At 39.1% G+C, this 11,861-nt stretch overlaps 1 long non-coding RNA gene across 1 annotated transcript; it reads right to left on the reverse strand.

Moving 5' to 3' along the window:
- Positions 1 to 611: 611 nt before the first annotated feature.
- On the reverse strand, positions 612 to 5,694 carry LOC114142479 (uncharacterized). The gene is made up of 4 exons (XR_003595024.1): positions 5,683 to 5,694; positions 4,122 to 4,125; positions 1,651 to 1,657; positions 612 to 676 (listed from the first exon to the last, which is right to left on the reverse strand). It is a non-coding gene; the product is annotated as an uncharacterized LOC114142479 (long non-coding RNA).
- Between the last annotated feature and the right edge of the window lie 6,167 nt (positions 5,695 to 11,861).

Here is an 11,861-nt window from a genome sequence, read left to right on the forward strand (position 1 = left end):
GCGGGCTGCGGCTCTGGAACCCGAGCGAGAGCTTCTGCGGTGGCTGGAACCCCCGCGGTGGCCAATAGGCCGCCCGAGGCTGCTTGCAGCTTTAATTGTTTTTCCCTTTGTATGCCTCCGCTCTTTCATACAGCACGCTCTTTTAGCTCGAGATAAATTGTTTAGATGAGCCACAAAAAGAGCTCCACGATTTTGCAACTGTTTAGATTTTTGATTTATTTTTTAATTTCAAGGAAATGTGCAACATTTACAGATGTGTTCCAAAGATGTGATCAAAATGTTTTTAAGATGTGAAAACACTGTTGGTATCTCTAACATTAAACTCAGAATCTCAGATGTAACGTTTGTTTGAGAAAATGGTTGAAAAATGAGTTTGGGGTTGTTCTTATCATTAGAAAAATGAAAAAGGGCGTATTTGCCATACAAAGGCCCTGATAAAATAATTAAAATGGGAGGAAATGTTTTAAAATGTTCATGTGTTAAAATTCATTCAGATAAAGTGTCATTTTAAAAGATGAGCTGGTTCTAAAATAAAAGCAATTAGAAGGTGTTTTGTAGTGGCATTTGTTTGTGTGTGGGTTGATTATTGGGTGGGGGGGGGGGGGGGGGGGGGGCGCAGCAGGCATTGTGCTCCTTGGAGGGGGGCTCACCCTTTCATACTTTGAAAACCCCTGTTCTAAGCCACTAGTCTTGTCCATGGTGATGTAAAAACTAACTTTCCTGTTGATGGGGATTCTGGTGTTGTAGCATGTTCCAGTTCATGCCAGGCATGCGCTCTGCTTCTTGGATTGTTCCTGATCATCTTGACCAATTACATTTCATTTGACTCAGATAATGACCCCAAACACCCATCCAAATTAGTTTTGAAACGGCTCAGTCAGGCTACCATTAAGCCTTTGGAAAGCCCCCCCCCCCTTACCAGAACCCTTGAAGACTTTTTGATCAATACTTAAAAGTCACATCTCTGTGCCAGAAGAAAAAAAAAAAGAATTCTGCCAATTCCGCAGTAACGAGTAGTCAAATATCCAGCCAGAATAAGACCAGAAACCTTTCTGTGGACAAGTACTCCGAATGATTCCATGTGCATGTTCAAACTTTAATGGACTATAAAGTGAAACCTGTGCACCCAAATCTTGTTTTTCCACACTGTTTAAGCTGTTACATGTATGACTAAACCTTTCATCGCAACTACAATACCTGAGTCAGTTTTAAAGGAAAAATGTTGTTTCTCCCAACCTGAGAAAGATCAGCTGATCGTGTCCCTGTCGCAGCCACTACAGTTCATCGTCGGCATGCAAGCATTAGTTCAAGAGTTGACCAAATGACTCTGGGCCATGCCAGAGATAATGAAAGCATTACATTTCAGATTTGGCTTTGCCGCTTGTTTTGCGCGAGCTTTTTAGACTTAATACACGTTTTAAATGGGAACATTGCATACAGCTAATTTGTTTTGGCTTCCCGCTGTGCTCCGTTCCGCCCCGTCTGCATTTTGCGCGGGGCTCTCAAGTGCGTACAGAGTGTTCCCGGCGGAGTCTGCGATGTTTTCCAAAGAGATTAAAGAATACGGTGTACTCCGCGTGCAGAGCGGGAAGCCGTCAGTCGCGGCATCGTTTTGTCTGGACGCAGCTCACATGGGAGTCAGTAAGGAACTTTGAGGCTGAGCTCATCCGCCGCGGGAGGATGAAGACAGGACAGATAAAATAACATAAAACAACAACAAAATTAAATCGGTGTAAGTCTGTGGCGGAGAAATATGGGGAAACAATTCATATGTGTGTGTAGGGCTGTGTGTGTGTTTACTGCCATTCTGGTTCAATTATCCTTGTCCAAATTGAATTTGTGATGGGACCATCTAACCTTGTCGGAGGTACTTGGCCTGATCCAACACACAATCCACTCTTTTGTAGTCCACCTTATTCTGAATGTCCTGCATTAGTTGAATAAAGCCCGCTGCCTTGGCAACCGCACATTATCCCGACAATGTCATATTTCTCTTCAATAATTGTTGCTGTAAGAGCAGATTTGATGTTAGTTTTCTGTAAATGGAAATACCTCAAGAGTTCATTGGCAGCCTAGTTTTAGATTCAGTTAGAGTAACGTAACGACTGTGTGTTTAATTTGCAACTAATGTATATGGTTAGTTGCGAAACTAACCATATACATTTCTTCTTTTTTTTTTTTTGCATGTTCACATTTTTTGTTGACACCGCAACCAAAAACTTCAATGTATCTCAATGGAAATTTATGTCATAAAAGCATTCAACGTAGCGCATAGCTGAGTGAAAGAAAAATAAAAGCTGAATCTTACCAGATGAGACTAAATCTGAACCCGCATAAAGAAAATTGTTAGAACAAATCTCACCAAAGCAACCTGCAAAAGATTTGGGAGTGGAGTGGATATAAGATAACGACCTTCACTGGAAGGGCCACAGTGGCCTAGTCCAAGGCCCTGCAACCTTCAGTTGAAACAGCCATTTTGCTCTCAGTCTAACTAAATAAAACTTTGCTTAGTATGATAAATGTTTGATCATCTTTTGGAAAACAAAAGCGTGCTTATAATTTTTTACTAAATACCTATTATAGAAAATGTGTTCTAATTTTCAAAGAACTATTATTTTATTTCTGTTTTTAGGTTTTAAACAAAGAAAGATGCAAAAGAAAAATTGTAACAAAGTAAATGTATATATTTTCTTCTACGGGATGTTGATATCACTTGAAAATGCCATTAAAAAAACCTCTTATTTGCTCTTAAGTTTACATATTTGTACCTAAAAACATTACAGGTTATGTTGGAGTCATTCTTTTGTGAGAATTTAGTGCAAATGTTCCATCAAAAGAATCTGAAAAAAACTGTCATAACTTGTGTTCGTTATTATATCTCTATTTAAATAATCAGTTGCTTCTTTATTACTTTTGGACAAAGTTATTAAGAGCCACTGTGAGAGGTCCAAAGAGACAAGTGTCAGAAGCCCGACCAAAATCCAATACCGAATCGGTTGCCAAGAGAGTAAACTTGACAAATGGGTAAATACTTTATCGTCTGGAGATTCTTGGCTTCTACATTAGTCACCATATAGAAATTTTGCGAGCTATTTGGGAAAATACAATGAGTAAATCTGGGGCCGATGAGACAGACGCAGCGTTGTATGGAAAGATGTTTCCTGGACGTGACACGGGTCTAACTGTAGAAACTGGATTCTGTAGCTGTGATATGAACCAAAGTAATAACAGGAGAAGGTCTCAGCTTACAATCCAAAGCTGACATCAGAGTCTAAACAGATAATTCGGAACAACAGAGCCGATCCTCAGGGATCAAGCTGCTTAGGTCACAAAGAAACAGCGAACTGGAGTCGTACAATTCACTCGCACCTGCTTTTGACTTTCTAAAATCAAAAACCCCGGTGTTATTTTCACTGAGTTCCACCCAGGCGCATGTCAGTGAAATTCAGCCCACCCGAATCTCCACCCTCCGTCGGACGGCAATTTGTTTGTTCTGCAATCGACCGGCTAAAACATCTGCACTCCCGGAGGAGTGAGCTCAGCTCTCACGTCTTCTTTTGGCCCCTCGACTGTTTCTTCACAGGCGTGCCAGTGAGGGGTTCAAGTAAAGGCTGAAATTGTGGATTCTCTACAAAACAAATGAGAAAAAAAAGACCTTGTATAGTGTAATGACTCTGCCGGGCCTTTGACTGGGACAGCACGGTTTGGCGAGGTGGAGGAAAAGAATTGAGCTTTTTGAAGTCATTCTGGTGAAAATCAAAGACGAAATATCTGAAAACAACTTGGGAGTTTTATGGCGTTGGACTTGTTAGAGGGTGTAAAATTATGAAATATCAGAATATTTTTTTATATAATAAATATTGGGTTTACTGCACCAGAAAAGGAGCTCTCTTTGAGTCTTTCAGCGGGACAGTAATTTAAAACAGATTGCCAAATAGATTAAGAAATGACTCAGAAATGACTAAATGAGACATCTTCCTTGTGTTTCTCCATACAATGAAATCTTAAAGAAAATCCTTAAAGTGAATTAAAGAGTTTCCAGGCCTTTGACTGGGACCAAAAGAGCTTCACCTTAAAGTGAACCTAAAGAAACCAGAAAAATGTTCACGTTTGCAGACAACAATGCTCTGGAGTGGCCCAGTCAAAGCCCAGACCTCAATCCAATAAAGAATTTGCAGTGAGGACTTAAAAAAGGCTGTTCGCAGTTGACCTTTGAGCCAAAGGACCATCTACAAAACACTGATCTAAAGGGGAGGAAATCGCCTATATTTTGTTTCACGTTTCTAATTAATTGCCATTATTGTCACTGAACTCTTTCTTCACTTTAACATTTAAAGGTTTTTGCTGGATTTTTCTTGTCAAAAAAGCCACATTTTGTTGACCTTTATTAATTTTTAAAAGCAACAAACAGGTACTGTAAATATACACGTGTATGACTGGGGGGGGGTGGCATGTTTACCAAAATTTTAATGTTACCCCACAGACTCGTGTCAAAATTAGCTTTGAACGATCAGAGCACAAGACCGGATGAGCTCGCCCCATCGGTCACTGACGACAGCAGGCGGGACTCTGGTGCTGTGATGGATGATGGCGGTGAAATGAGACTGAGAGAAATGTTGCACACATTCAGTTCGTCAAGCCAGCATCTACCGTCTCACCTCAGCGCTTCCAACTCTTCATGATCGGCGTCGACGGCGGTGCAGCCACTGCAAAACGACTCAAGTGTTGGAGAAAACATTCCCTCGCTTTACCGACGGCCTCTCTGCCAGCTCATGAATCATCTGTCGTGTCGAGACTACATGTCGGAATATTCATCTTTCCAAAATAGCTCAAGTTCAATCAGACTGGATGCAGAGTTTCTGTCAACGTCCATCGTTGAGTCCCGCTGCAGGGTTTCTGTAGGTTTCACCGACACAAATTAAAGATATTTTAAGACCATCATGAATGAAATTTAAGAACTGTATCAAAACAGAAATGTGCAAAAGGAAACTGAATATTTTATTTAGGTCTGGCGCCACATTTTTATTTTGTGGGCAACAGCAACCGTTTACCAATGACAGACGCAAAAAGGCGCGCTAGCTAGCAAGGGTGCATTAGCAGATAGCTGGTGGTAGCCGCAGGTGCCTTGAGTCACAGAATGTAATAAAGATGTCTGGAGGCGTCTCAAACTTTTGCCTGACAGAGAAGTCTCATGAATAAAATAAAATACATACAATTTAGAAGATTAAATCGTCCTGCCATGAGAAAATTTAAAACCTGTTGTGATGTATTTAAGATCAACTTACATATCTTCACCTTTAAAAAATAATGGCCAAAGTTATTTTTTGCCAAAAGGGATAAAAATAAATTTAAAAAATCACTTTTTTAATAAGGCTATTATTTTAGGAAGGTGATGATATTTTCTGATGAATTTAAGACATTCTAAGGCCCTAGTTTTCTACATACAAATTTAAGACATTTTAAAGACAAATATCCTACAGCACTGATTTAAACCTGGGCTTTGACTGGGCCATCCTAACACAAGAATGGGATTTAAACTAAACCACTCCATTGTAGCTCTGGTGGTACGCTTACAGACTCTAAAAACTGCTGAGTTATTTTCATAACCCATCTGCCGGGTATGAAAATCGTATTGGATCGTATTGGGTTAGTCTGACCAAATATTGGGTCAAAAATTATAACTCCAAGAGTTTGGTCAACAATATGCCAGAACTCTACAGCTTGACTAATTCTGTTGGGTCACGAGTTGGGTAGATTTAATCCAATATTGGGTCCAAATTTTACCCAATTGGTTGGGACAAGCTTTAGAAGAAGCCACACCAATCTTCACAAACCTCCATTTTCAACAAGACTGTGATCTTCAGCTGGACTTTTCCTCTACTTCAGGGTCCTTCTTGTAGTAATTACAGTAATTACCAGAAATCTGGGAACAGCCAAATATTTACACAACCATTTTACAACTGAAGCTAAACTGATTTGGCAAGAAGGCCAAAATATCTGTAGGGAAACATGTTGGAAGTGTTGACACACACATGCACGCACACACACAAAAAACCTTTACTCGGTTAAATATAGCGGGATATTTCAGGAAAAACACAGCGCCGTCTGAAGCTTCTGCAGACATGGCCGACAGCAAGAAGAACAGCCGTCACAAACACAGCCTCTGTAGAAGCCAAAAGAAAAAAAAATAGAAAATACAGTCAACATTGTGAAAATTACCAGGTGGTGATAATTCCGCTGGCGGACTAAAATAGCTTGCTTTAAGCAGGATGTTGTCACAGAAAGCAGCTGTGGGGGGAAAACAAGTCATGGGCAGACGGCCTGCGGTGCCCTGTGTCGCCACCAGCCCAATAAAGTGACCGCAGTTGTTTGACATGCTGCTCTAACAGGCTGCTGCAGTCGACACGCAACAAGCCGGTGGCTATTTTGTCCGAAAAACCTCACCGTACGCAGGCGTTAGCTGCAACGTTTCAGGGCTCCAGCAGCTTTCATATGGAGCCTTTATTTTACTTTTTTTTCCCAACGACCTCCGTTCCAGATTGTAGGAGTGAAATCTCAACCATGTGCCCAGAGCAGGAAAACTTCCAAGCAATTTGGGATGTGTAGCCATGCAGCTGAGGCAGCTCTGAGGGACGGAAAGTAGATTTGGAAGAGTTTGACGACTTTCAGCTTTTCACAGCTCCAGTGAGAAGCTAAGAGATACAAATGCATGTAAACGTCTGAATTTGAAGAAAGTCACGCAAAATCTCTTGCTAAGTTTAGTGGCATTTAGCAAATAGAAAATGTTTTGTTGATTGTAACTGTCTTAAAACAAGAAAAGTTTGGTCTACTTATCCTCAGATTAGACGTGGGGGCGGATCGATTCAAAATATCAATACCAAGTTAGTATCAGTATCGGATTGATATCAGTTTGGGAAAATTGATACTTTGGGGAATCTCTTATACAAAATAAATGGAAACTTCAAGAGGGATTCTGAAACTAATCTACCTCTGCAAAAATTTTGTTTTGATTTTCTCTCAAATTTTATATTTTTTGCACTTTGTTTTAGGAAATAAAATGCACACAAATTATTTTGTTCTTTTTTTTGTTTGTAATGTCAATATGTTATTATTTTATTTTGTGGACACCTTTATACTTTGTCTAAATTCAAAATAGTTTTGAGTTGATCAAAAATAATCCAAAGGAAACACAACAGAAAAAGCAGAAGGTCAGAACTGTGATGATATATCGAACTTGAATAATAAAAAAGTATCTATTGGTATGGATATCATTGATATTTACCTGGAATCGGATCGATGCAAAAACAACAGCATCGCACCTCTACTAACGACTGTGAAAAAAAATGCTTGTCTTTTTTGTCTTGTATATAAGAAACATTTTGGTAAATCTGTTTATTCTACTAAAGCCTTCACTGCCTACAGGTTTTGTGTCTCATGCTGCCGAAGATATTTTGACAACAGTGCATGAGCACCATAAATCAGCACAAATGTTGAATTATTCAAAAATTAGGCTCTATAAGACCTTGATCAACGGCCGGCTGTCGTCAGGACAGTATGGACTGTTTGAGAAAGACTTTGACCTCGAAATGTCGAAAATAAAACGTAAAGGAAAACAAAGATAATTTGGGACTTTTAGCCCAAAAGCCATCAGGGATATACAGAGCTGTGCACCAGAGCGCGCTTTCAGCATGTAATTACGTTCTGAGAAGACGGCGTTTTTCACTCAAATAGCCCGTTGGCAACACCGCTGCAGCAGCAGTTTGATTACTCATTGTGTTCACACAGCAATTACGCCCTTAAAGTACAGTATTCACCTTTCAAAAGGGAACCCAACCCGTTATTCTCTCTCCTCCTACAGATAACTTCCACCTCTGAAGCTACATTTTAAGGCTTCAATTTTGCCTGAGTGACTATATAGACATGTGGAGTGGATTTCAGTCAGTCTCTTCTCCATCTATCGCTTAAATTGATAGGTTTACACAGTTACACAAACACACACATCTAAAAAAAAAGAAAAGTGTAAAATTCAAAATCTGTCATCCCTCGTTCCAGAAAGTGAAACTCATACAGTATGTTATATAGACTCACCTGACATAGAGTCAAATATTTTAAGAATTTGTTATTATTATTTTATGATTATGGCTTACAGATAATAAAAAATCCAAAATTCAACATCTCAGAAATTTAGAATGCCTCGAAAAAGACATCCTACATACGGAGGGCACAGCTAAAGAAGCTGGTTGTTCGCAGAGGACCGCCGTATCAAAGCATAATCACAGAAAGTTGAGTGGAAGGAAAAAGTATGGTTGGACAAGGCGCCCCAAACTATCAAAGTTTTCACAATGTGGTCATTTTTCTGATTCCAAATCTTTAGGGCTTGCTAAAGATTTTACGACCCATCAACCTTTTAACCCATATGAAGGAAGCCATAGTTGAAAGAGAGCAGTAAGAAGCCATGTTGGAAGTTTGCCATAAAGCTGTATAAGAGAAATGGTAAGAATGTGAGAGATTTAGTGTTGTTCTCTGGTCAGATGAGACCAAAATTCAAGTTTTTTGGGCTTGCACAAGACTGCGCTAAATACAGGGCAATCGTGGTAGAATACAGTGAGACTGAAATAGAAATAGGTTCAGCTTTATGCTGCACGTAAACATACAGACAGAGCTTAACATGGATCCTGGGCAAGACTTGACAATTAAATCAGACTGAGCTTCCAAAGAGGAAAGAGTGGAGAAAGACTTATAAAGCTCCCAGAAGGAAAAAAGACTTGCAACTGCAATGGCAGCAAAAAGTGGTTCTACAAATGAACTATTCAGGAGAGTGAATAAAAAAAAATGCAAAAAACATGATTTAGAATTATCTGTTTGAATACATTTGGAACTATACACTGATTTCCTTTCTTCTTCTTCACAAGTACTGCTTTGTGTTTGTCTGTCCCCTAAAATCCCAATGAAATACACGGTTCATGACTATGTGAAAAAGTTCAAGGTGTATGAATACTTTTGCAAGACTCTGCAAACTATGGAGAAGCAAATTCACAAAGTGTTTCATTCGTAGCTTCAGTGTCTTATTACAATATTGACTCAGTCTGACAGTTTAGGAGCCAGACGGTAAATAATGACCCAATACCAAGAGTGGTAAGAAACATCTTGTTGTCTTGCTGTTACAGAGATCCTCTTTTCTCTGGAATCCCGGGGACCAACATGGAAACATTCTGCTTCCTACCAGACGGTTTCAGATAAAACTGCTATTTGTGTTTATGAAAATACAAATAGCATTGACATTTCTTTATGCTATTTGTAAATCGGTTATTTGTAAAATGACTCGGAACCTCTTTATCCAAAAAATGTAAAATACAGACGCTCCGGTGCGTTTGTTCCCTTATTTTCTAAATGTATTTGAGTACAGTGCGCCTCCTGGCGGCCGTTTGAAAATATATACGTACACTCCACAGAGTGTGGGCTGAATACATGATTCATAACCAATTTTATTTTTTAGTTTCTACTCATTGCTGTGCAACCAAGACTGTTTCCGAAATGGGTTGGCTAAACACCGCAATCTGGTTCTAAGCTGGACTGGATGCTTATTGTGGACATTTTCCATCCACATGGACTGATGCTGAACTCTTTCATGTGTTGAACTTTGCTTATTCTGTCGTGTAGTTAAGTTCATAATTTTGTAGAAATCAGTTATCCCTTTAAAGTTGCTTTTTTTTCTCCAAACAGCCAAATTGTGCTGATCATGAATGATTTGTAAAGGAACAAAAAGGGACGTTCATCCAATGAGGTAAATACTTTTCATAGGCCTGCAACTTTCCAGGCCCATTTGTGACCCAGTCGCAACATCTACGGGATGCATGGTGTAATTACAAGGGCTGCTTGTGTATTTATTTGATTACTTCTGTATGATAATTAGTGGATCGCTATTGCTTTAGCAGGGAAGTAAAAAAAAAAAAAACTAAAGGACTGAAAGGTAAGGGGTTTAGGTACCTTTAGTGAGCGTTTTGATTTTTTAATAGTTAGAAGTTGACGTCATTACATCATAACACTAAATAATAAAATATCTACGCTTCAGTTTGTTACGTAAAACTAGAAAATATTTTCTGCTTTCCCCTTTACTTGGTAGGTGGATTTCCGTCAGACACAATAACGAACAGGACCTTTGGAAAAACCTGTGGACGTGTCAAAGGGAGCAATCAGGGAGGTGAATCAGGTAGAAATATTTAATAAATGGAGGGAGTTTTCTGCGGAGAACCCTGGCTAGTAGATTAAAAAGGGAAATTAAATGTAGTTGTAGCTCATTAATTCAGATTCTTCAAATATTCATTGCAGGTGGCTGATTGCTGTTGGCAGGAAAGATCTTTTGTAGCGGTCTGTATTTTATCAAATTTGAAGAAGCCTCTGACTGATGATGCTAATGTTTTTTCAAGACGGTCTCATGAAGAGGATGGTCAGAGTTGCCCATAATTTTCTTAATTTTACGAAGAATCCTCCATCATTTCTGTCTTCTCTCTCCTGATTGGCCCAGTGTTGTTGTTGTTGTCTTGTCTCAGTCATGCTGGACATACTGGACACACATTCCTTAATCTCTGCCTAAATAAAAGATGATTGAAAGAGACTTTCTGATCAAGTCAGCATCATGTCCCCACCTTTCCCACAATCTGCTACAACCAGTAGATCAGCAGGTGGAGCAGGTCTCCTTTAATTGTTGGTCGGAGAAACAAAATAAAGAGAAAAGACAACAGAGTTTCAAAAAAGGGAATATACACAGTAAAAATGTCAGTGTTAAAATCTTAGGTGTAGCGTTAAATAAAAAGCGTGAGTGTTGTTTTAACATCACACAGCTTTAAAATAACACTACCAGTGTAGCCTCCGTCAGATCTGCGTTGTGAAATTGAAGGTGTTAATTGGTTGGTGTTGCTTAAGCCACGCCTTCAAACACGGGGGATATTTACAGATTCTGGAAAGCATTATTTATTCATCTTCAGGATACAAAATTTAAAAAAAATAAAATTGAATAGATGTAGTGTTGCTACTCGTGTACAGTAGGTGGCGGCGGTAGGCAACTTAAAGCTGCTTGCGACCCGCCATAATAGAAAAGAAGAAGAAGAAGAAGAAGAAGCCGCGCCTTCGCCTAACGGTCGTTAACGGCTTTCTTTTCGCACACGAAAGACACAATTGTTTCCTAAAGGTAAGCTGAATGTGCAGACATGACTTTTATTTCGTTGGGAATTGTGTTTTTTAGTTTGTAACTTCAACAAGCGCGCTATATTTAACCCATTTTGCATGGAAAATTCACCAAACCCAAAGTCCCGCCTTTTTGCCAAATCTAGGCGAACGGGTAAAATTTAAATCCTGTTATATTTCTAGTTGTCATTTTACACCATGATTAATATTTGTATAGCTGTATGACTTGAAATATTGGCGACGTGTGCATCTAAAAAGCCAACTTTGCAAACTGCAAATTGTTAAGCCTCCGGGAGGATGTGGAGATTTTTTTAAATTCCCTCGCAAAGTTGTTCGTTACATCGTGGAAACAGTGCATTTTCCATAGGACTACCCTCAAAATAAAAAAGATTTTGTTTTTAATCCAAGATAAATGCCGAATGTTTTCAGATATTTTATAGGATTTATGGTTTCATTGTGACTGTGGTCTGGTTCGTCTCCTCAACGTTGCAATAAAGTGTTGCTAGGTAAGGCTAAACTTTTGTAGTAAACAGCTAACTCCGTTTTTATACAAAAATTGTATACAAACAAATGAGGAATTGCCTAATAATGTTGTAAAACTGTGTTGTTTGCAATATTTTTAAATCAGTTTAAGAAATGTCATTCTAAATTGTAAAAACCATTCGTTATGAATATGT

Source organism: Xiphophorus couchianus, chromosome 4 (assembly GCF_001444195.1).
Source record: "Xiphophorus couchianus chromosome 4, X_couchianus-1.0, whole genome shotgun sequence".
Classification (NCBI taxonomy): domain Eukaryota; kingdom Metazoa; phylum Chordata; class Actinopteri; order Cyprinodontiformes; family Poeciliidae; genus Xiphophorus; species Xiphophorus couchianus.